The following is a 27,487-nucleotide window of genomic DNA, read 5'->3' on the forward strand; positions in this document are numbered from 1 at the left end:
TTGACATATACATTTCTGAGGTTCAAGCAAAAAAACAGTGGTCTGTGGCTTACCAGGTTTACAGATGACTGCAAGCTGGCCACTGTCTAACATTCCCCTATTGATGTGAGCATCCTCCAAGAGGCCTTACCCAAATTAATGACTGGTGTCAGAAGCATTGCCTCAAACTGAATGCCAGGAAATGCATTGTTTTCCCTGTTGTGGTAGATGTCATCCACACTAATAATGACAGTAATAACAATCTACTGAGCATGCAATCAGGTGTGAGGTGACTTGTGCACCAAGACTGATAGGAACATGACAGCTTACCACTGCACTGGCACCATTGTATGGAAGGCTGTCTACATGGACCACCTCACAAATAAGGGTATGTCATCCAGGAACCAGGAGGCCATAACATCCCTGTACTCCACCCTTATCAGACCCACTACCGAGTACAATGACTCCTTTGGCATGTACCTTGCCAAGCAAATGCAGAAGTTGCATAGACCACAGAGGTTCCTGACCAGGAAAATCCAGGGTCTGCAACACCTATCCTAAACAGATAGGCTGAAAGCCCTGTCCCTCTACTCAGTCTCATACAGACTGATCATTAGCGACCTGTGTCTGGCATACAATACCATTTCCAAACCAGCCTTGATGGCATTTCTGCATATCCATAAAACAAACCACACTCACTCAACCCACATGCAAGGCCCCACCTTGTCTGTGACATGAATAGTACTTGTTGGTGGGATAGATTTGTGTCCCAAACAATACACTGTCTGTAAAATACACTCCATCCCCATGTCTAGCAGAGTACCTCTATAGCCCACTTGAAAAAGAAGCTGGAAGACTGCATGGGAAACAGAAAATACATCCCTGGGATTCCGCATGTGTCCCAGCTGGACAGGGGAACAGATGCTGACTTTGAAGGGACATAAGCAAAAATCTGGGCTAGGCTTATGAGGGCATCCAGGCCAATAGCCTAGTATCATCCTATGAAGCTATGCATGTTTCCTGTCTGTATTGCAGATCATCCTGCAATGTTGTCTGACATGAATCCCTGCGAGTCTGAACTGTGTAGTTACTGCAATGATAGAGTATTCTCTTGTTCTGTCATTAGTTATTATATCACATATCGTTCAACCTTGTCATTGTGTCTGGTCTGTATAGCAGTAAGTCAGCTCTTACAGTACTTGCATATGCACTTGGTGACACTCTATAGCTCACGCCAATAGCCTTGGTATCGGTCACACTTATCATTTTGCTAATAGGCCCATCACACAGTAGGATTTGTCACCCTTTGTTGAGGGCCTTACAGTAGCTGTTACAGAGATGGATTGTGGCAGTCAGAACTACCTTAAAGTCTGGGCTGAAGGGCCCATAGGTAGCAAAGTTGTGCCAGACTTTACCAGGAGTGTGTGTGTGTGTGTGTGTGTGTGTGTGTGTGTGTGTGTGTGTGTGTGTGTGTGTGTGTGTGTGTGTGTGTGCATATCAGCAAACATTATACTGCAGGGTATTAATTTACATATGTTGTCTTCCCCTCACAGGTGAACATGATGGGGGGTGTCTCTCCCCCCTCACAACCTGATGTCAGTGTCCTAGCAGACTCTGATGATGATGGTGGTCATAGGGAGGCACAGGTGGAGTTGCTGGGGGCTGAATCTGTGCCATTGGTTGGTATCCCACTTTCAACCACAATGTCCCAGCACACAGTATGCCTACACATACCCAGTCCCCAGCAGCCACAGATAATGGACAGTTGGAGGGTGGTGGCATGGAACAGGCTAGTGTGGTGACTATGGCAAGTGTGAGTGTAGAGACTCGCCATAGCCAGACAGCAGGTAAGGTCCCACACATGCAGATAGACAGAGGTGCTCAAAGGAGGACTTGTGCCCATGAAGCCTCTGTCACAATTGTCACAGCAGGTGTCACCAGATGCATGTTTTGGTCCATCATGGAGGCACAGGCATGTATTGACCACAACACCAGACAGATGCTCAGGGTCATTAATATAGTGCTTCCTGCCATGCATGGCAACCTCCACAGCATTGGTGATGCCATACATCATTTTGCCAATGTCATGGGTAGACAGTGGGGTGAGACATTTTTACTGCTCGACCATGGAATGTCAGTGCTTGAGCATGTGGTGGGAGTAGGGCGCTGGCCACTTGGACATAGGTCAGCAACAACATCAGCTGAGAGCCCACGTGGCCATGCACATTCACACTCCCATAGGTCAGCAACAACATCAGCTGAGAGCCCACGTGGCCATGCACATTCACACTCCCATAGTGGCAGTACCTCCAGCTCTACCAAAGGGAGGGTGATGTCCACACCACACCAGAGCAGGCCATGAGCATGTGGTCTGGGCCACAGCAGACAGCAGTCACCATCTGGGAGTAGTATTGCATCTGGCCTTGGACCTGGTGGTGTCAGTGAGACTCTTGGCAGAACCAGTTCCCGTGTCCTTGATGGGAGACAGGGAACTGTGCATCTACATCCTGCCATGTACAACCCACAGCTGTCTAACATACCCTTGTGTAGGGCAACCACATGGCTTGATTGTGTGCATACAGACACTCACATATCTCTATCACAGGCAGGTCACCACCAGGCACACACAGCTCTTCTGCACGGCCCAGTTTAACACCACCCCTACAGACATACACACACACACACACACACACACACACACACACACACACACACACACACACACACACACAATGTCAACCATATGGCCCACATTAGGCCTGTGCAAGCCCACACCACACCCTGTGCATATGATGATACTTGTGCCACATCCATGTTATCCATACCATTGATGCAGGGACATGCTAATATAGTCCTGATGTACAGGGTGAATATAGTACAGTGTAGTAATGTAATGCTGTGTAAGGTGCTGTCTGCTGGCAATAGTTATGAGTACACATCCAAGTTTATGTACCTTTTTAGCCATGATGCATTATTGCTGTTAGTACAGCTGACTGACTTTAGTCTCTCATATTGTATTTTGTTTGTGTTCTAGGTGTCTGTGAGTCTGCAGGCTGTGGATCTGCTGACAGTAGCAACAACAAGTATGGTGGACTGGAAACACAGTGACCTTTTCATAGCCAAGGTACAGCTGAATATGTTCATGTTTACCAGGTGTGTATGCATGCAACAGTGCATGAGGGACAGTTGGGGCAGACAGTGTGACCTTGCATACATACCCCTTGACACAGCCAGCTAGTCTTCATACATGTCACCTGGGTGTTCTGTAGTATCACAGGCTCATGCATACAGAGGAGGTTAGTTGAGTACTGGCCTAGGTCCCTCACAGACTCAGCTATTACTTTAACCACAACAGATTCACCTATCAGCACCTGATGCTCCTGCTATTACTTTTCCATCCACTTAACCTTGATGCAGTTGATGAGGGTATGCATGGTACTGTGTATGACAGGTTTGAGGTATGTATTCCTGACACAGGTCAGCCTGTGTTAGTCTAACCTGACAATCACCACCATGTGTGTCTGCTATCTCATATGCAAGTCTGGCCTCTCATGCTGGTAGTGCACACAGAGTCATAGTCCGGCATATGGGGCAGCTGTTGAATGGCTGAGCACAGCCTCTACCTGCCAGTCTAATGCTAGATACATAACACAAATACCACATAAGTAATGTAGTGTTGCAGTGTCTGACACTACTATTCAAGTGGGTGACAATTGCAGGGACTGTTAGGATTGCCGATGGCGGGTTCAAAGGCACTTAACATGGTAGAGCCATCTCTCTCACACACACACACACACACACACACACACACACACACACACACACACACACACACACACACACACACACACACACGCACTGCTGCATGGGGACATGCATGGAAACATACATGCGCATAGAGTTGACACTTCTTAGATTAGATGACCTACCCATCTATATATGTACAATAGACAGTAATATGACCACAGCGGCTTTGTGTTAGAAACTGTATAAATGTGCTTGTAAGGTGGATGACATCTGTATCAGCTGAAACTAGGTTGTTAATGGGGGAGTTCACAGGGTGGAAGAGGCACACAAAATGGTATAGCCATCACATACACACAGTAAAGACAGCCACATGGGATGTGCATACAGAAGCACAAACACAGTTGCCAATAAACAGATTAGTAACCTGATGTATCCACTTGTATGTACTGTAGTGCTACGTACACTTTACATGCTCCACATAGAGTATATGCCTGGGACATAACCCACAACCTCTTACAACACATAATCTTGGGAATGCCTTCATGGATGGTGAGATAAACCACCAGAAATAGTGACCGGTCTCATCTATTGATCCTACAAACCTGGACAAGTGACAGAGTAACAGACTTTGTATCAGCATGATGTTTCAGTCAAGTATGATGTCCTAGATGCTGGCATGTCTGTCACAATGGTAACTGTGACATATTTGGCAGTGATATCACATAAATGCCCATTGTTAGGGGACACAGACCACATATAGGTTGCAAACAACTGGATATTCCATGTACATCTGTACAGATGAATGGTATGGGCTGTATAGTTTAACATGGTGCATGTGAGGCAGATACCATTAACAGGCTCTTTAAAGTAATGCTATGGAGAGGGGGAGGTCAACAGGCCTTAAAATGGTAAAACCTGCACATGCAACAGCCACAGGGGATATGCTTCACACATAGTACTATAGTTGTCAGTATTGTGATTAGAACCCCTACCTAATTATTTCTACTATAGTTTTACACAGTTATTGCACATGCCACAGAGCTTAGAGGGATGAAGAGTGTATACAGGTACTTCTACGTTGAATGACATCAGCAGGCCTTGTAAAGTAGAGCAGTGGGAAGTGAACTGGGTGGTACGTACATCAAAATCGTAAAACTCACATCCCCTGAGGATAACATTCTCACCCAAACACACACACGGAGGATATGATTCACACACACACACACACACACACACACACACACACACACACACACACACACACACACACACACACACAATATCACAGCTCCCAGTACTGAGTTTAGAACTCCTACTTATCTAGTTATGTGTACAACAGTGTTATACAGTTATCACACATGCCATGGAGCTGATAGGATTTAACAGTGCCCCAAGGTACTTCTAAGGTGAATTACATCAACAACCCTTGTAAAGTATGGCAATGGGAAATGTACTGGGTGAGAAAGGCATCAAATACTTTACCCTACAAACATATAAACACCTATCCACACACATTCATTTGCCAGAATTGAGAGTAGAACCCCTGCCTATCTAGTTATTTGCACTATACTGTTGTGTAGTTATTGCATGTGCCACAAAGCTTCTAGGGCTGAAGGCTGTCAAAAGGTACTTCTAAGGGGAATGACATCAGCAGGACTGCTAAAGTAGGGCATGGGAATTATTGTGGGTGGGAAAGTCCTCAAAATACTTTATCCTACAAACATACACACAGTTTTACACACACACACACACACACACACACACACACACACACACACACACACACACACACACACACACACACTCACTCACACCTGCCAGAATTGAGAATAGAACCCCCTCCTATCTAGTTATTTGTACTATACGATGATGTAGTTTTTGCACATGACACAGAGCTTATATGGATGAAGGCTGTCCAGAGGTACTTCAAAGGGGAATGACATCATCAGGACTGCTAATGTAGGGCAATGGGAAGTGTTCTGGGTGGGAAAGTCCTCAAAATACTTTATCCTGCAAACATGGGTTGTCCAAACATACTTCTAAGGGGAATGACATCAGCAGGTCTGCTAAAGTAGGGCACTGACAAGTGTACTGGGTGGGAATGGCCTAAAACTGTTTCACCTACAAACAAACACACACACACACACAATTACATTTGCCAAGACTGAGATTAGATCCCCTACCTATCTAGTTATTTGTACTATAGTCTTATGCAATTATTGTACAGGCCACAAAACGTATAGGGCTGACAAGCGTCCAAAGGTACTTCTAAGGTGAATGACATCAGCAGATCTTGTAAGGTAGGGCAAAGGGAAGTGTACTGAGTGGGAACAGTCTCTTAATACTTAAACCTACAGATGTGCACACATAAACACACACACACACACACACACACACACACACACACACACACACACACACACACACACACACACACACACACACACACACACACACACACACACACACACACACACACACACACACACAAAGGCAGGTAATGTCATATTACAACCCCACCTCAGTACTATTACACAATGGAACTCACCTTCATGCTGGCACATGCGACTGGTTACAACTGGTATGCCACTGTCCACAGCAGGAAATCACTCTAGGCCATTCAGGGTATCCCTGTGTATCACACACTCTCTGTGTGTGTCTCCCTGTTTCTCTCTCTCTATCACTGTCTGTCTCTGTCTTCCCCATGTCTATGTGTGTGTATGCTTGACATATTGTTATTTGCTGCCTATTTGTATGTCTGTGTATCACACGCAACAGATGCAGATATAGCACATATGGGCCACCTGCAGCTAGCTGAGGATAATCCTGTCTGATGGGTGTGTGTAGAGACAGTTACATGTACATAGCTGTCTGTATACAAAGACATATATGCACAATACAGTTATATAATCCAATGTGGGTTCCAACATGGGCTGTAATTCTCTAAGTGTAGGAGCACACCCAGTATGACCTTCTATAGTAAGAGTGGGACTCCTTTCCAGAGATAGTTGTACTCCGGTCCAGGATTTTGTGTGCTACAGTCATACCTCTCTGAAGTAAAAATGAAGTTTCTAGAGTTACAGGGTTTGTTTAGCAGACATTTTCTGACATACCTGGCATCTGACACTGAAACGTATTGTGTCATTAGTTACTGACAGAAATCTTCAGATCATCACAGTGATTTACCAGAGAAATACAAGATGTATGATGCACAGACCAATATTATGAGCCAGACTATAGACATTCTTGCCCAATCTGGCCAGTTGACAGGTGTGGCTACAGCCAATTGACTGATGAAGCTGTATAAACAGTCCAACACCTTGGTGATATACTGTCTGGGGATATCCTGTTTGCTTGGTATTCTTCTTACCTGAAAAGCCATATCCTGGTGCCATACCTCTCAGCTGTACAGACTTTTGCAGATTGTCCAGATGTTTGCCCAGTTTTTGTTCATTTTACATAAACTTGTGCTTTTCTGGCAAGTTAGTGCAAATAAGTAAAGACTGAAGTTAGAAAATAATGAAAGTCATTTGTGTTTCAGACTTCATAACCTTCAGACTTTCAGATGTTTTGACATGACCCTTTCTTGTTTTGCAAATGGTTGGGAGGTGAATGCAATGTTAGGACAAGCAGAACAGATGTACAAGACATACTTGTGCTCCTTCTGTGACGACCTGTCATTCCAGAGGTATGGATGTTGGCCATTGACATGTTTTTTCATGCTGACACAGTAAGGTGGCAGCCTTTTATAACCTAACAGTATACTGACCTTCAGGTACCTGCTGTCCTACTAGGCACCATACCTCTCAACTTCTTAGAGTCAGACATCTGGACAAAGCCATAAGTAACTGAGGGACAAAGGCCTAAATATAGGGACCATTGTTAACTATTGGTCTTGCAAACCCAGAAAGGTGGTACAATAACAGGTTTTGCATTAGCATGAATTTTTCTAAAGGGCATGAAGTCTGAAACTACAATCAGTCATTATTTTCTGACTTTAGTCTTTCGTGATTTGCCAGAAAACCACAATTTCATGATAAACAGACCAAAAATATGATGCAAACCTCTGGACATTCTGCAAAAAGTCTGTAAGGTTGAGAGGTATGCTAGGCTCTGTGTAGGATACCCCGAGCTATGTATTGTCCATATGTGTGGCTCTCTGTCCCTGACCTGTCCAGCTTTCTTGCTATAACAAATATTGGCATCTGGACAGTGTGTTGACATGCAAAATAGGTGGCACTGCAGTTCTTGGAACATGGACCTTGTCAACCACAGTATTGTACCTAAGCCACTAAGACATGACAGCCAGGAGTAAGTGCTGGCGATTTCCTGACAGTATTAACCACACAAATACATATCTCATTGACATGCAACAAGCTATCAAATTGATTGGGATAGCCCTGGGAATGTGTGCTCTGCTGCTAAAACCCTACAAACATTAATGTTACTGCATTTCTATGAGAACATGGGTGTGTTGGGGGCACATCTGTTAACTATACACATTTGCACAGACTGTGCTGATGTTGGCTTTACATTTTGATTCCATTTAGCATAGTATCATGCCTGTCTTGGAGAATACAGGCATATCACTAAAGACCACAGGTTAAATTGTAATGGCAGACATTTGGGTTTCAGACTTCTTACCCTTCAGAGCCTTAATGCAACTGCAAGACCTGCTGTGATATCACTGTGTAAGTCTGTAGGGGAATATTTCATCATTGTCCCCATTTGTGGGCCTTTGCCAGACATTTCATTATGGTTTTCTATGGCTGATTTGCTGGGTGAGGCTGAGTGGTGAGTATGGGACCTCCACATTGACATCCATGTGTTTGACCTATGACTCCCCCAGTTAGTTATCCCCCCACATATATTGCAGTGAGATTTGTCAGCTAGGGGAGTACTGCATACTCTGGGGAAGTCAGTAATTGGTAGACATTTCCTGGTGTCCAACATAGCTGTTGGTTATCTGCTGCTATCTCGTTAGGCCACCCCATTCCCTTGCATGCATGCAGCAATACCATAGCTATGCTACCACAATGTGCTATTCCATTCATTTATTGTTAAGAAGACTAACTTACCTTGTGCCTGTAGCAGTTGTGAGGACTGTGCGTAAGGCCTGACTCTGTCGGATGCATGCAGTACACAGCCTATCCATGGTAAGGTACAGGTAGTGTAATTTGTGTGGCATCCATTTTACTGTGTGTGCAAGTCAGAGAGAGGTGTCAGTCCCTGGGTCCTTACAGTGTCAGTGTGTCTGCATGATATGCATTGCCTCTTTCCCAAGGCCTGGGCATACTGGGCACACCTCCATCTGCCTATAGGAGCAGGCTCAGGGGGTTCTTTCTCCAAGTCCCCCTATGTCTGTGGGGACCTTGGCAATGATGGGGGCTGTGTGGCCCTTCCCTGTGATTTTCCTGCTGCAGCAGTTTCTGCAGGATCATATTGTGTAGCATGGCACATACTATGAACATGTGTGCACATGTGGCTGGAGAGTGCTGCAGGGCTCCACCGTATATGTCAAGGCAGCGGAACTGTAACTTGAGCATCCCAAACACATGCTCTACAATGTTCCTGGTTTGTGCGTGTGCCTCGTTATGGCATTCTTCAGTGTGTGTATGCATTTCTGATGGGTATCATCATCCATGGCTCCAGTGCATAGCCAGCCTCCCACATCGGATGGCCATATGGGATGTCCCCCCTGGAAAATGCCTGGTACAGCTGTGAGGCATTCCTAATGTTGAAGTCATGATAAAGTGCGCACATTCATGATAATGCCCTGGGCATTGCACATGACCTGGCAGTTGATGCAGTGATAGCCCTTGCGGTTGACATAGACTCTGCCCTCTTCACTGGAGGGTGCTTTGATGTGGATGTACGTGCAGTCTATGGCACCTAGTACTTCTGGGTAGTCTGCTACATGGTGGAAGAGATGCATATTGCTGGTCCTCACCTCAGGGGTGCTGGGGAAATATATGTGCTCACCAGCATGTGTTCACATGACATCCAGGAACTGGTGGAGCACCCTGGATGCAGATGCCCGTGAAACCTCCATGATGTCCCCAGTAGGTATTTGGAAGGTACCTGCGGCTAGTATTCTTAATGCTACACATACATTGGTTTCAACTGGGATAGGTTCCCCTCTGTTGGCTCTGGGTCTGAGGTGAGGCTGGCACAGCTCGATGAGTTGCTGAATTATGTCCCTGCCCACCCTGTAGCCCTCTAGTATCTCCAGATCATGTAGCCCTTGGTAGGTTACCCTGGGTCTGAACACTCTTCTCCTCCTCCTCGGTCTGGTACAGTTGTCAGCATTATCCTCCTCACCACCCTCAGTCTCTAGGACATACTGATGAATCAAAGTGAAAGCAACCCCTAACATTTTGTCAGTTAAAATTTCCAACTGTGCACACCAATGGTGCAGATTTTGTGGGAAAAACCTGACTGAAAGGTGTTTGCATACTTTATACTGTTGTGCTGCAAATGCTGCCTGTGAAATTGACTGTCTATGATACATTCCACCTGCCAGCTGCATTATTGAGGAGTTTGAATGGGCCACTGTGACTTAGAGAGGCCGTTTTAGTGATTGTTAGGTCATTTCCTTTATACTGCTATTTTTTTTTTTATTTTTTTTTCCGCTCTGTTTAAGCCCTGCGGCACGCCGTGCAAACTATTTTACCTAATGTAAACATTGGTGAGTAGAAAAGGCCCTCCCCTGGACATGAACACAATCCCTAGTTCTTGAAAGATCTAGGCACAGCTAAGCAGCCTCAGACACACCCCTTGCTTAGCTGTGCTTAGCGGAGCACAAATAGAAGCCACAAAGCTCCAGTGTGCTTATACCAAGCATGACACACCTCCTTTTCATGACAGATGCTTCTCCTGATTACACCACTGCATTATAGCTCTTACACGGTTAGGTGCATGTGGACACAGTCTCCCATTTTGCTGTTCAATAAATTTAGGTCATTTGCATACCCCACTGCTTTAGACCCTAGTTACACCGCTACACCAGAGCCTAAGTCCTCAGCTACCACTGTTGCCTGTTATTGTTATGAGTCTGCCTGCTGCCCCTTATAATGGCAAAATTCATCTTTCACATAAAATTGTCTTTTTACAATTTTTAAAATTTTTCTATATGATCTAATTTGCACGCTGCTGCGCTCCTCTTAAATGGCCAGAATTAGCCAAAAAAAATATATTGGATTTTTATTATTTTGAAACAGTTTTGCATGCCAATGGCCATATGTTTGGCCATTGGCATGCCTAATATTCATAATACATGCTTTACTTTGACCTGTCATGCCCCCATTTTGATTTTTGCAGAAATGTACACGGTAAGTAACCTAATACATTTCTGCTACAGACATGGCTCCAACAGGGATGCCTGTCTGCTGGCTGAATCACTAATTCACCTCATTTCCATGATTTTCACCAGCAAATGAGGTGATTAACATTATTCCATGGTGTCCATATTAGAATAGTGCTGGGAGGCTCATGCATGCCCCCTGCCTTGTTTACTGGATTGCTCAGCAGCAATATTCCATGTTCATGCTGCTACACTATTTGTACATGGAGAATAACTCCATGTAAGCTTTACTGAATCCTGTGGACAGTCTCACATCTTCCTTATATATAAGCTACTTTTTCTTCTTTCTGTTGTATGTCTGTATCTATGACATATGCTGATAGAAATCTCAGTTGAGTGCTGTTAATTCAATGGTTCAAATCAAGAGAGAGTGCTGTTTATATAAATGTACTGATGTTTAAGTAGCATATGTTCGTGTTGCAAGACAACAAAATGGAGGTAAAATCATAAATGTGCATTTTAAATGCTTGATTCTTAATGTTTCCATTTTTAATTTGTTTTATTTTTTCTGCATCCTTTGTGCACCATTTAGCATTGGCATATTCTTGACTGGCAGCAATTCCTAGCAGTGAACAAGAGTACACTTCCTAAGTTAAAAATTGACAAATTTAATTTAGAATGCTATCAGTAATGAGACTGGGGCTGGTGTGATTTTGTCAGTATTCTGGACAGTACTGTGTGAAGAAATTACACCTGTTAGCTTACAGTTGATGTGGTGCAAGGTGTATATGAAGTGAGCTTAAAGAAAGAGACTACATAAGACAGGGTTCAAATCCAGTATACATAATGATTTTATGACTAGATTCAGAATAAATCCTGAAACCCAGTGTTGTATTTGAAAATAACAAATCAAAGTATTTGATAAATACTAAAAATCTTACCTATAGTTCCTGTGAATTGATGTTACAAAGGAGTTGTAAGTTTACCTCTTCTCATTATTAATAACAAGGTGTTTTATGGATGTTTTAACATATGACATTTTGCAAAGTGTGATAACAGAAAAGCAGTAACATGAGTAAAGTGGACATATGTGTCCTATATGCTGGAGAACGTATTCTTATCTCACAAGTATTCATTATGACAGTAATACATTATATTGTAAACTTTGAATCTGATGTTGTCAGTCTTCATGTAATCCTTGATTGTGGGTTCAGTTCTGAGCCTCAGAACTGACTCAGTCATTGTTCCAGCTCGTGCCTTCCAAATCTCTCAAGCTAAGCTCTACCCACAATGCTCCTCACCCAAATCACCTCAGATCTTGTTTGCCACTTTGTATTGCCAGACACATTCGATCTGAACTCTTGAGCAATAGTTTCCTGTAAGTCTTATTTTATATCTTATTTTATGTCTTTTTTCTTCTAAATTCTCCTAAAGTTCTTGTATATCCTACCTGCTCTTCTTTAAATACTCTATACATCATGTGAGTGCACCTTTTTCCATGTTGCTACCTTTGGTAGTTTCTTGAGTACCATTGTTGGCCCTCGAGAAACTTTTACTTTTGGATATTCTCCCATACCATTGCTCCAAGAAATGTACTCAGACGGTCCTGACAGTATCGTTGGAATGACCAACTAAAATTGTGAAGATTCCTATGATTCCAACAACTTCTTGAGAACCGGTAATTCAAGCTGGACAGTCTTTGGCATCAGTGGTGCCTGCTACTGCACCGACATCTTTAATGCCGAGTGCTTCATCATCTCATCCAACTACGTTGGTACTGACATCAGCCTTGGACACCTCATCTTCATATGAACTAAATCCATGGAACTAAAGACTACTTCAGTCATTTATGTCACACAATCCATTTGTGGACTGTCCTCCTAGCCCCTGTTTGGAGAGATGTCCACAAAGATCTCCATCACAATCCTCGATTCAATATACCAAGAGTCTATCCAAATCTGATATTATGAGACTGGTGGATCAGGTCCTTATGGTGAGGGGACTTCCTCCTTCCATGGTTCCTAGCTAGGTTAGATCTGGAACTTTACCTTCATCCACCTCATTGTTAGTTCCTCCTTCGACTCCAGTTGAGCTTTTGGAGCACCTAGTGCTGACCTTTCTGGCTTTGACTGTTTCGGTGCCACTCAGAGTGCCTTCTCTGACACTAGTAGTTACCCTGAGTTCCTCCAGTGTGTCAGATCCGCAGAACTCCTGGGGTTGAAGCTTCACTGCCGATTCCAAGGGGCAGGGTTTGACTTCTATGCTTTTGGAGCCTTCCATACCTCTTCGTCCTTCTGGGTATGTTTGACCCTGGCTTCAGCTTCGGTGACAGCCTCCTCGGTGTGGGATGGGACCACGGTTCCAAAGGAGTCTAGTTCAGCTACCAACTCCCATCCCTCTATGGGTGGACCAGACTTCTAGGCCATGGAGATGGTCTTGTCCATGGTGGACAAACAGTCTGTGCCTTCCCTGTTGCACCAGTCTTCTAGCCCATCACCTCAGCTGGAGGTTCCTTCAGTCTCTTCCCTGAGACAGAGGGCACAAAAGTCTCAGGACCTGACCATTGTGGTTCTGGCATCTTCAGATACCTCTCTGGAGCACCGCACCGAAGAGGTACCATGAACGAAAAAGTGCAAGAGGAAGCACTTGGACTCCCCTGAAGAGTCCTTCACAGAAGATACCAATTTCAATGAGGAGGAAGGTTTCCCCAAGTCCCCCCACAGATGTTTCCTTTGGGAACATCCTAGAAATCCTTAAACAGATGTGTGGCTGGACTTCTATCCTGCCTTCCTCAGAGGAATCAATAAACCTAGATACTTTTCATGTCCAACCTTTTACTTCTTGGATCTCTCTGCCCGCTAACAATCTTATTAAGTTGATCACTCAGTGGGCTTGGAAATTACCAGACTCAATCTAGCTGATCCCAAACAGACCTGACCATATTCTTTGTGCTCCTAAAGGTCAGCAGTGTTGGGCCAAGGGTATCCCAGTAGATGCCATGGTGATATAGGCAGCCACCAAGAAGGAACTTGCTGAAGAAAGCCCTTCTATCCGTCCTCTTAACAAGGAGTCTAAAACAATAGATAGATTTGGGAAGAGCATTTACGCATCATTGACCTTCACCCTCAGGTCTTTGAACTACATGACTCATTTCACCAGGCTTCAAAAAGATTTGATTAAAGAGCTATCAGATACTCTTTCAAGAGCAGTAGCTGATGGAGTTTAAGACAAAGTAGCTTCTCAGCTTGCCACCTTGGAATCTAACTCTAACTCGTCCATGAGGCTAATTGCTGAAGGGATGACAAGAGTAGCAGGTTCAAGCATAGTGTTCAGGAGATGCACCTGCATGCACTTATGCAATTTTGCAGAGCCATTTATGTCTTCTGTTTGATGAAACTTCCCTGTTTGGTCCCAAGGTTAAAGAGACATTAGCCAGATGTGAGAAAGATGTAAAGACCCTTTCTGCTGTGGGCATATGCTTTTCCACTTCTCAATGGCCCTGTTCCTGGAACCAAAGAAGTGTGAGGCTATGGTTAAAAAAGACTCAAGGACCTTTCCAAGAGTCAAATGGCAATGACTTCCCCTGGGGCAGAGGTGGAAGTAATAATGGAAGATGTCATTCCAGAGGCAAAAATGACTCGGAGAGCCGGGGTTCCAGGAACTCCTTCCTTGAAACTCCTTTCAGCTGTCCTGAAAGGAGGCCTGATTGCCTTCCTCTGGAGACAGTCGGCGGTCGATCCTGCACCAATCTGCCTGGCTGACAATAACATTGGACAAATGGGTGCAGAGGATTATTACAAGAGGCTACAGTATCCCCTTTTTAGAAAATCCAAAAAGTCCACGGAAAATCTCAGATGTTCCATCCAGTCACAAATAGGTAGTGGTTTTAGAGATCCAAAAAATGCTTTATTAAAATGTCATCCAAAAAGTCTCACCAGACCTGGTAGGATCCAGAATTTACTCAAGATTCTTTTAGTGCCAAAGAAAACAGGTGACTGTTGACCAATTTTGGATCTCAGTGAGTTGAACAAATCAGTTTAACAAACCAAATTCCGGATGGTAACAGTTCAGTCTATACTTCCGTTCTTGGAAAAAGACAACTGGATGTACTCCATAGATCTCCAGGATGTGTAGTACCGTATAAAAATGGACAAACAGTCCAGGAGATTCCTGCACTTCTGGCTGGGGCCAGTCACTACCAGTTTAGAGCCCTGCACTATGGTCTCACCGCAGCCCCATGGTGTTCACCAAATGCATGGCAGTGGTAGCAGCCCACCTCAGACTGCTAGGATTCCAAGTGTTTCTATATTTAGATGACTGGCTCTTTACTTCTCCCACCAGGCATCAATGTCTAAAGGCAAGGGTAATACTCTACATCTTTGTTTCACATTAGAAATATCAGTAAATTATGAAAAGTCCCATTTAGGACTGTCCCAATTCTTTGGAACTGCTCTAAACACAGTCACCGGCATTGCATCCCTTTCTTTAGAAAGGATCCAAAGGATCAGATCACATCTCAGCAAGATCATTCAAAAAAGAAAAGTGTCAACAAGGCTAATTTTACAGGCTGCAGGGTCAGTGGAAGCCTCCATCACTCTAGCTCTTCTGACCAGATATCACATGCAAATCCTTTAAAGGCTTTTAGGCTCCCAATGATCCCTATTGAATCAATCAATGTCCTATCTTGTTATGATCACCAATCGATGCAAAGAAGACCTGAATTGGTGGCTACAATTGGAAGAAATTTTGTTGGGCAGACACTTTACCCTTCCGCAACCCCAAGCCATAGTGGTGACAGATGCATTCCAGATAGGGGGGGCATTATCTGGGAAAGACATCTAAGGCACTTGGTCCCAGCTAGACGCCAACTTGCATATCAGTTTTCTAGAGATTAGGGCAGTGCTGTTAGTGCTGCAGGTATTTCAAGATGCCCACCCTTCAGGAACTATTGCAATTCAAACAGACAACATGTCAGTAAGCTGGTACATCAACAAACAACAGGGAACCAGATCATACCCTCTTTGTTGAGAAGTGCTCAGAGTATGGCAATGGACAATTTTATCTGACCACTTTCTAATGGCAATGCACATTCCAGGGAGCTCCAACGTGATAGCAGACAAGCTGAGCAGAGCCATTCTCTTGCCTTATGAGTGCTCTCTCAATCCAGTGGTGGCAGACAAAGTATTCTGCCTTTGGGGTTTACCTTGCTGTGACCTTCCTACCTCCACTCTGAACAACAAGTGCAGCAGTTACTTTGCTCTGATCTTCCACCAGGGAGAGTCACCCAGAGATTCTCTTCTCCATAATTGGCCACATGGGCTATTGTATGCCTTTCCTTCAGTTACAGTGATATATCAATTTCTAAAGAAAGCCAAGAGGTCAAAGAACAGAATAATTCTCATCACCCTGTTCTGGCTTTCACAGGTCTGGTTTCCCTTCCTATAGTCTCATCTACTTCAGAAACCATGGATACTGGACCTAGCTCCAGACCTACTGTCTGACCTGGAAGGACTGGTTAATCCAAACTTACAGCATCTCAAAGTCACTGCATGGCTTCTCCAGTTCCCATAATAGCCAGGCATCCCTCCTTCTCCTCCCCGGGCCAACACATTGTTCTAGCCCACCACACACTTCAACTAGAAAACTGTACCACAACAAGTGGCAAAAATTTACCAAATGGTCACTAGATTATAATCTTGATCCTTACTCAGTGTCAGTTGATAAAGTTTTACACTTTTTGGCTTTACACCTTGAGATGGGTGTTTCAACTTCCACTGTTAGAGTGCATCTGGCTGCTATTTCTAACCTCCATATCAAGTGCAATGGCTCATCCCTTATGTCTCATAAACTTTGTAAAGCATTTTTGAAGAGAACTTTAATGCTTAGACTGCCATACAAGGAACTGTATGCACCTTGGGACTTGAATTTGTTTCTACAAGCTCTTATTTCTCCCTCTTTTTGAGCCATCAGTCAATTGTGACACAAAATTTGTGTCTTGGAAAACTCTGTTTTTAATAGCCATTACCTCTGTAAGGAGAATATCTGAAATACAAGCCTTGTCATGCAAATCTCCTTACTTAGTCTTTCATAAAGATAGGGTCTGTCTTTGGACAAACCCCTCCTTTCTTCCTAAGGTTGTTTCTGAGTCAAACGTCAGTCAGGTTTTATACCTCACAGTCTTTTCCCCAAGTTTTCTAACAAAGGAGAATACTTTCTACATTTACTTACTGTTCACAGACAGTTACATTTCTACCTTCACAGAACTAAAGATATAAGAAAATCTGACCAGCTATTTATTTCCTTTTCTTCAGTTATGTTTGGAAGACCAGTGTCTAAAGTCACTTTGGTTAAATGGCTTAAAGACTGTATTACCTTTGTTTATGACAAAAAAGACATCTATCCACCAGGACCTGTTAAAGCTCATTGAACAAGAGCTACAACAGCATCTACAGTATATCATGCCAAAGCTTCTTTAGATGATATTTGTACAGCAGCAATCTGGGCATCTCCTCAGACCTTTATTATGCATTACAAATTGAACCTGGTCTCTGGGGATTGCACATCTTTTGGCTCAATGGTGCTCAGGAATATTCTTCCATGAAACCTCCCATGATTCAGGTAGCTTCTGTCCCACAGTCAAGGATTATGTGACGATTAACAACATCACATAAAGAAGTTATGTCTTACCATAATGTTCCATCTATGTTGTCAATTTTCACTAATCCTTGAGGTCCCCACCTCCTTCTCCCTTTAGAACTCTTGGTGGATCGTATCTTCTCTAACACTGGCCTGTATAATATTGACTCAGACATAGCCTCATATTACATATTCTTCTGGTCTGTCATTGTCCTTTGCAAACTCGATCTGAGGTGATTTGGTAAAGAGCATTGTGGGTATAGCTTAGCTTAAGCAATTTGGAAGGCGTGAGCTGGAATAACATCTGAGTCAGTTCTGAGGATCAAAACCAAGCCCAGAGTCAAGGATTAGTGAAGACTGATAACTCAGATGGAATATTATGGTAAGGCATAACTTATTTTTCCATGAATAATTGTATGTACTATAGCAAGAATGACCACCTGCCATTATCTCTGTCCCCTTTCAGAACAATTGCCATTGCATCAAATGCTGATGATGTGTAACCTAACTGCTACGTGTGATAAGACAAACAGGTGTGAAAAAGATGAACATGTCATGCTAATGCTATAACTCTTATGTTCCTTGCTACATATATTCATCAGATGTATTACCCTACATTACAAGGTACATTTTTTGTAATGCCTTTTGCACTTTGTGCTCTGATCAGCAGCACACAAGCATGGTTCACAATCATAGGAAAAAATGAAAAATGTAATTTGGGATGCCTTCTATAGCACAAATGAACCTGGTACCAGCGCATGGCCGTCAGCACTCTGGATAGTACTCACTGAAGAAAATACACCTGCCAGGTAAGTTTCCCTTTTGCAGAAGTTGTAACTGCAGTCAACTTAGAGAAAGACAACAGCTGATGTATTGTTCAAATCCAGTTTACAGATAATTTTTAGAAGGGATATGAATAAATATTGACACACATTTTAATATATGATTGTGCCATCGCTTGAAACTCAGCTATTGTCAGGATTGCTAACATGTGAGATGTTGTCTGTTCCATTTCCCCCTATTTGCCATTACCTAAAGTCCTGATGATGTGTGCCAGAACTTAAACTTCTGATGTGGCAAGGAGATATAAGAAGGATGAATGTGTCACCATAATGCACTTCTTGCTCTGGTCATTTCTAGATGTGCAATTTCATTGTTTTAATTTCCGTTTTTTTTTATAGTTCCTTTTGCATTCAAACTCTGCTAGGCAGTGTGCACACATGAATCATGTGCTAAGGAAAAAGTGAAATATTGAATTTGGAATACCTTCTGTAGTGCAAATGACCCTGGCATTGGTGTGGGGTCATCAGAAATCTGGATAATTCTTATTGAAGAATGCATCTCTTAGGGGTAACTTTCCCTCACAGGAAAAAAATAACTACTTTTGGAGGACTCCTTATTTCAAGAAATTATTTCAGAAGAAGTATTTGCATTTTTAAAGATTGAACCTATACTAATCCTGGTGGCTTTTGGCATACCCAAGGTCCATAAAAATATAGAACATCCCCCTTTTAGAATAATAATATATGTGAAGAATGGCCTGACATACTCTTTAGGGGTATTTATAGACCTTAAGAATTCATGAGACCTTTTATCTAAAATATAACATGATGGTAAAGTGAACAGGTGGGTTTTGCCACAATCAATATTGTTGATTTATTTACATCCATACCTCATCAGAAAGGTATACAATTATTTGAAGAAGCAGTTCAAAGTCTTACCAGGTTAGATGAACCCTTGATTAGATTTATTATTTTGCTCATGGAAGTAATTCTGGCCAATAACTACTTCACGTTTGAAGGAACGTATTTTAAACAACTCAGGGGGGAGTAGCTATGGGTGCAAGTTGTGCACCCATATTTGCTAACCTGGTATTATATGCATGGGAGGCCAAATATATATTTAACAGTAATTTCTCTGACAAATGGTTAAGTTACTTCCATTTTTTGGATGACATCCTTATAATTTGGAAAAATAAGGAAGAGAATAATGAATCTTTTTTGGAATATATTAACAATACCCCATCCTTTCTTAAGTTTATGGGTAATTTCAACAATGAGGCTATACATTATTTGGATATCACCCTTAGTAAGGACAATATTAGGAGAAAATTCACAATAATAACATATATAGAAAAGAGACTTTTTCTAATGCTTATTTAGATTTTCAGAGTTGTCATCCTGGTTACACAAAGAGAAACATATAAAGGGGCAGTTAGTCAGGGCATGGAAGTAACCAAAATCAGTTAAATGTTTATAGAAAGGTACCCTAAAAAACTAATAGCTGATATTAGTGGTGAACTAAAAAGAGGTTGGGGGACAAAGTTTAAGCCATTATTGGGCAGTAGGGAGATGTCCAACAAAGCCGATAAGGAAGGGCAGTCTGCAAAAATGGGGATGGTGATTCTATATGCATCAATAGTAAGGTAGTCAAAGAAATAGTAGTTAGGAATTGGACTATTTTAAGGCCAATTTGGAGGTTATGAAATATGTTGGTGGGGAGCCCAAATTTATTTACAAGACAGAAAGGAATTGTAAGTCACTGTTTGAACAAAGCATTATTAGAGATATTATACCCAACAAAGGGACCACTAGTCATGGAGCCTGCAACCAGTGTCAGTACATATTAAGGCACAACACCCTAGTTTTAGAAAGTATACCCTTTGAAATTAGGTTGCAAAAGGGTAATTGTAACATGAGAGGTGCTGTATACATTGAAATATGTGTAGGATGTGGGCATTACTATGTTGGTATGACAGAAAGACTTAAAAAAATATATATGAACATGTATATGCTATACATGAGCTAACACTAGTACTGCCTTATTTAAACAGAGTATTGAATGCCCATATTTTTCTAAATTGATATTTTAGAGGTGATCCCCAAGCACCCCAGAGGTGGTTGGTTGGAACTGAACTTTGAATTATCTGAATTAAATTGTCAAATGAGGTTGAATGCAGTTAAGGCACCTGGAATCAATGATAACATCTCCTTATTACCAGTGCTTAACAAGAGGGCACTAAAATTATAAATTATAACAACAACACCTCGTGTAAACATATGCAATTTTGTTTTTCTGGTGTATCCCATCTACTGTGACTGTTTTTAGTAAATTTTATAATATAATACATTTTATAATATATTTTATCACTATATTATACATTTCAACATTATATACATAATTTTTACATCTCAACAGCATATACTTTTTTATTAGGTTTTTAGTAATATTTTATACTAACATACTTTTTATGTGATTTTTTACTGAGTGCATTTAAATTTGTGGGTGATGTTTTCTGTAAAAAGCACTGGCCACTTTAAATGTTGTTATGGGTGTAACAACTAGTTAACTGATTCAGTATAAAAGGAAGGTTCTGAAGTGTAATGGCTGTTCTGATGACGTCCCCTTGCTTGCATTGAGGGATGAAAGTGCTTAACAGTCTTTTTATTTTCTGTGATTTAGTCAATAAACTCAGATGTTTAAATGATCTGGATTTAAAGTTTTGCATTATGGAAGCATGAATTTGACATGGCTCTGTGGAACTACACAAGCAGTTTTGCTGTTTTATGAACTTTCCCTGTGGCACAAGGTATAAGTGCAGTGAGCTTAGAGAAAGAGGACAGCTGATACAGGATTCCAATACATTTAGCAGATAATTTTACACAAGGTGTCAGAAATCCCTTTGATAAAAATTGTTGATTAGGAGGGTAACACTAAATACAAATGGTATTATAACTATGCTTATTGCTAAATATATATCATTAATGCCTGCTGTATAAGACCAATGCAATGTGTATAAATTATTTGTCAGTGGTTATATTTAATTTAAAATGCACTTGCATAGGTACAATCTGCACAACAGTTTTATTGCAACTATTATGACTCATCATGTATCATAAGTAAGCGTTTGCAACAGTATGCGTTGTGAAGCACATATGTAACATACCCCACCATGTATTAGTCAGGTCATGCAACTCCATCCATCTGAGAGTATTTATAACAAGAAAAAATGTCTTTTATGTAGAAATGCTGTCTCATGACTACTTAGTTACACACATACAGGCATCCCTTAAATATATCTACATTCATTCTTTAATTACTATATCTCTAATTACAATATTAAAAAGCAAGTTCTCCTGTGGCACTGATAATTAATAAGCAAAGTTCCACATCTTCTTTTTCTTATGGGTTCAAATCTCAGGTGGTACTATGCAATTATACTAATGTTTACATTCCAACATCCCAATATGCCACAAGTCATACCCCTTTTAATCCAACCAACAATGATTATAACAAATACCATGAAGCATTTCAGTATTTAACACTGGAACATGGGTCAATAGGTTGAGCACCACACATGGCCAAATCTCACTGCCATGTTTCATACCTTCCATGCTTTTTCATATAATCAGTGCCAATGTGTCTACAAGCCATCTCTGTGCTTTCAATTGTGCAAATGTGGCTGATAAGATTGTGCATCTTTGCACACAAGCTATTACACTCTTGATCTGAATTGGGTGCCAATGCAGACACATATTTTCTAGTTTGTCTTCTGCAGACATGGCTGGTGAAGGTAGGAACATATGTCCTTTTAGAGCACAAAGGTGTGGGTGTTGAGGAGTCCAGGATTTTTGTGGCAATTGTTGTGAAGTGCTATAGCTAGAGGCTGCTGCAGGGGGATTATATGGGGTTTCAGTTTAAGGCTGAGGCTTGGAATAGCTTGACCAAGGCTGTCTCCATTGCAACTGTCATCCCCTACACTGGGGAACAATGTCATCACCACTATACTGACATGAATAAAGTTCTTGCCATTGCCTGCACTAGTCTAGTTACCTTTGTGCAAATGCACTATAAGAATACAGAGTAAGACAGAGTAAAAACACTACTTTGAAATAGTTACTTTAACAATTCTTAGGCTCCTGGATGTTATGAACTAGAAGTTCCAATGTGGTGTATTGAGAAAATTCTCTTGTCTGTAGACTGATATTTTTAAACAGTGTCAAGGGTTCAATTACAACTGTATTCTAAATTATTATTTCATGTCATTTTATATAGCTATCATATGTTTAACTTCAAACATCTTAAATTATATCCAGTTACAGCATTTCATGAACATAGCATTTGAATTGTTTTCTGTTTCTCATCTGTCCTGAAACTGTTTTTCCCCTTCCCCCCACCTTATTCTTGTGGTGGTGTTATAGTTGATGGCTTTGCAGTTGCCCGCATCTACTGTAAATTTGATCTGGGACACCCTTCCCAGTCTGGTGTTCACTCTAATTAATACAGAGAGAACATTTGAGAATTCCAACCCACTAAGGTTCTTAATCTTGATTTTTTCTTCTGCTCCTTCTTCCTCTCTCCTTGCACTTTATAAAAAAAATTGCACTTTATTTTGCTTTTGCCTCTTCTTAAAAGTACTCAGTTTTATTTATTCTGCTCCATTTATTACTGCTTGGTAGCAGCCTGATTAAATTGTAACTGTTACACTAACCCTTTTGGTTTAAGCACTTGGGCTCCAGACCACTTGTTCTACATTAAGAAGGTTTGTTGTCTGCACTGCTGTGGCAGGACAGGTAGCTTACATCCTTCTAAGTTGAGAATTGCTGATTGAAGGCTCAGTGTCTGTTATTCTAAAAGCACATTAGTGCTGGTTAAAGCACTTAGGCTTCAGGCCAGTTATTTTTCATTAAGAAGGTTTGTTGTCTGCACTCTTGTGGGAGGAGAGGCTAGATTCTGCCCTTCTGAGCTGGGAATTTCTGGTTAAAGGCTTATTGTGCCTGCTTATTTGAACTGTTTCTTTTCAAAATTGGTGCGCCTTGGTTGCTGTAGCATAGACTAGATTCAGGCATCCTGAATCTAGTTTTGTTTGTATAACATGAGCACTAATCCAGGCCATGTCTTTTGGAGAAGGTTCCCCTGTAGCCTGGTGGCAGGAGTGTGCAGTTAGAACTTGTCTGATTGAAGACTGCTGGAACAGTGTTCAGTTTTGAGCTTTTTTCTGGTTAATTGGGTAATTTGTTTAAATCAGTTTGCTCATTTTCTATTGTTATATTAAAAAAAATTGTACTTTGTCCATCTGCGTTTACTGTACTTGTGTTTCTTCCTACTTTATTTTGCTTTTGCTGCTTGTTCTTAAAAGTACGTAATTGCATTTATTCTGCTGCATTTATTACTGCTTGTTAATAGCCTGATTAAATTGTAACTGTTATTCTAAGCCTTTGATTGAAGCACTTGGGCTTTAGACCAGTTGTTTTAGATTAAGAAGGTCTGTGATCTGCACTGTTGTGGAAGGACAGGTAGCTTACATCCTTTTAAGTTGGGAGTTGCTTATTGAAGGATTAGTGTCTGTTATTCTAAAAGTGTATTAGTTCTGGTTTAAGCACTTGGGCTTTGGGCCAGTTATTTTACATTAAGAAGGTATGGTCTGCACTCTTTTGGGAGGAGAGGGTAGATTCTGCCCTTCTGAGCTGGGAGTTTCTGATTAAAGGCTTATTGTGCCTGCTTATTTGAACTGTTTCTTTCTGAAATTGGCACACCTTGTTTGCTGTAGCATAGACTAAATTCAGACCTGCTGAATCTAGCTTTGTTTGTATAACTTGAGCAGTAATCCAGACAATCTTTTTTTGGAGAAGGTTCCCCTGCACCCTAGTGGCAGGAGTGTGCAGTTAGAACTTGTCTGATGGAAGACTGCTGGAACAGGGCACAGTTTTTAGCTTTTTATTGGTTAATTTGTTTAAATCAGATTTCTCATTTGCTACTGTTATAAAAAATATATAAACTTTATGCATCACTGCTTAGCTATGGTTAAACTATTCCCAGCACCATAAAGTCTGCTCTTTAAATGTTCCCTTAGAATGAGCCAGTTTTTTAGTTTTAGCACTAAAATCTATTTTGTTGAGCTCAGCACTTGTTCAGAACTCGTAAGCACTAAATAAGCTACAAATTACTACAGCACTCAACTTTCCTCACTTGTCTAGAGGAAAACTTTTAGTACTTAATAAATAAGCATATATCCAGGCATGTATAAGTGTCAGCTGCCTGTGTTTTCTCCTGTCTACCTGATGAATCTGGGCATCTTGGGGCAATGCAGCAATTGCCTCATGTACACAGATAATCCTCTCCTCCTACCACCCAACACTACAACATGTGAGAGATGCACTTATATAGCCAAACTGGAAGCAAAGCTCTCTTCAACCAAGACTGGACTAGACAGTCAAGAGGAGAAGGTAAACACTTGCACTGCACTACACTCATCACATAGTCCCTCAAAACCTACACCACTAAAACACACACCTACATTCACGGAGGCTCTTAATAATACTCTGCTCAAGAAACAGAAATCTCCAAAGCAGAAATGCAAGCAACCTCCACCCCCAACACAACCCAAATGACACATAGCCCACAAACTCAGTGTGCCACTCAATCACAGCCCATAAGGCATAACAACGTACCCAACACTCTAGTCATAGGTGACTTTATAGTGAGGCACACTGATGTTCCACTCACTAGGCTAAACAAGGAGAAAGTTACTGTCAGCTGCCTGTCGGGTGCCAGGATCTGCCACATAATGCATGCACTCAGGTCACTCCACAAAAAGTACAAATATGACTCTGTCATTGTCCATGTTGGTGTGAATGACCTGAGATGTACATCCCTGGATTACATGAAAAGAGACATGGAGGTGCTCTCCGATCTTGTACCCCAGGCAGGTATGACCCTAGCCCTGAGTAGCATCCTGCCATCACCCACAATGATACCACAGTACAAGGACAAAATGATTGACTTCAACAATTGGATAAGCTTTTGGTGTCATTCTAAGGGGATGCAGTATCTGTCTGCCTGGGATGACATGATTAACAGACCATGATGCTTTGCCAAAGATGGCCTGCAACTATCATTCTTGGGATTCCTGATATTGGCTAAGGCTCTTGCCACCACTATAGTGCCTTTTTTAGGCAAAGTTCAAATGACAAATTCACCACCTTAACAGGTAGATGCAAGCAAAATCTGAGGGTAATGCTACTCAATGTTTGAAGTCTAAACCTCAAAATGCATTCACTCGAGGCACTCCTTAAAATGGAGAAAATTTACATCTGTGAAGTGACACAGACCTGGTTCAAGGCTCCAGAGAGCACCCCTGCATTACCAGGCTAAAATTCATACCACACCTTTTGGCCACCTAACCTGGACCGAAACAATAAAGGTATAGGCATGTCCATATTCATTAAGGATATCCACACCTCCAGGCTAGTTGCTCAGCATAATGCATCCGAGATTATCCAAGTGCAACTAACTCTGGGCAAGACCGCAATCCAAATTGAAACTTGCTACACATCTCCCACCATGCCCCAGGAATCCCACTCCTCATTTCTTGATACACTGGAAAATATTAATGCACAACCCAACACCCTAATAATGGGCGATATTAACTTCTCCACCATTAACTGGGAAAACTACTCATGTACCAATTCTTTTGCTCAATGTTTCCTGTAATTCATAAATTCCAATGCCTTGGATCAACTTATCCACACCCCCACCAGGGGCAGCAATATCCTAGAGCTGGTCATTACCAACATGGGTGACCGGTGTTCCACACCAGAGGTCAATTCCTTGGACAGATCTGACCACAAGCTAATCACCCTAGACATCCACATCCCACCCCCATCCCCCATTGGGGAAACCACCATAAAAAAATTTCTCCAATGCCAACTTCACGCTTCTTAAGACAGAAGTGGCAAACTGCACAACACCCATGCAGATGGACAATAGAGGTAAGGTATGACTGCTGAATCCTACACAAATGCACTTTATAAGCACTTACACAAGTGCATGGATCATGCTATCCCTAACAGAACCAAGATGCTATCCTCCAAAAAAAGGAAACCAATCTGGTGGCCCCCTGCCATAAACAAACTCTACAACAGGAAGAAAGAAACTGTTGCAAAAAAAAGTAAAATTCCATGATTGGAGGAACTCATTGGTCAGCCTCAGTAAGATGCTGAAATCCCCTCATAAAATCCTCCAAAGCTAGTTATGAAAACAAAATTGCCACTGATTCTAAAGACAACTACAAAGCATTCTATAGCTATGTCAAGAATCTCAATGGTAACACTCAGATCTGCTCTGAGTTGCAGCACAATGGCACTAAATATACAGAACTAACTGATATTGCCAACATCCTGGCAGATACGTTCAGTACTGACTTTACCCCCCTCTCACCCCCTAAAGGGGCCGTCTCTATACTGAAAGAATGCAAAGTTCCTGTAATCACAGCTGCACAGATAAAAACCACACTCTCCAAAGTCAAGAACACAGCATCCATGGGACCTGACAACATCCCAGGCTGCGTTCTACACAAACTGCAGAATGAACTGGCACCCCACCTAAGTACCATGTTCAATCATAGCCTCACCTCAGGCTTTGTGCTCACTGAATGGTGCACAGCAATGGTTATCTAACTCCACAAATGGGGAGCCACCACTGACCCTGGGAACTACCGGCCCATTAGCCTAATGAGCCTGGTCTGCAAAGCCATGGAAGACATTGGTAATCTCCAAACTCTGGACTCCACCCAGTCTGGGTTTGTAAAAGGCAGATCATGTCTCCTAAACCTGATGAACTTCTTTGTAGCAGTCAACAAAGCCGTAGATGAGGGTAAGGTGGTTCCCACAGCCTATCTAGATCTCGCCAAGGCTTTTGATACCATCCCCCACTCTGGAATTATCGATAACCTCACTAAACTAGGTTTAAATCCCTATGTCACAAGATGGATTGCCAACTGGCTTTTGAATACCATCCCCACTCTGGAGTACCAAGTAGTCC

This window comes from Protopterus annectens, chromosome 7.part1 (genome assembly GCF_019279795.1).
Source record: "Protopterus annectens isolate FY-2018-M chromosome 7.part1, PAN1.0, whole genome shotgun sequence".
In the NCBI taxonomy this organism is placed as follows: domain Eukaryota; kingdom Metazoa; phylum Chordata; order Ceratodontiformes; family Protopteridae; genus Protopterus; species Protopterus annectens.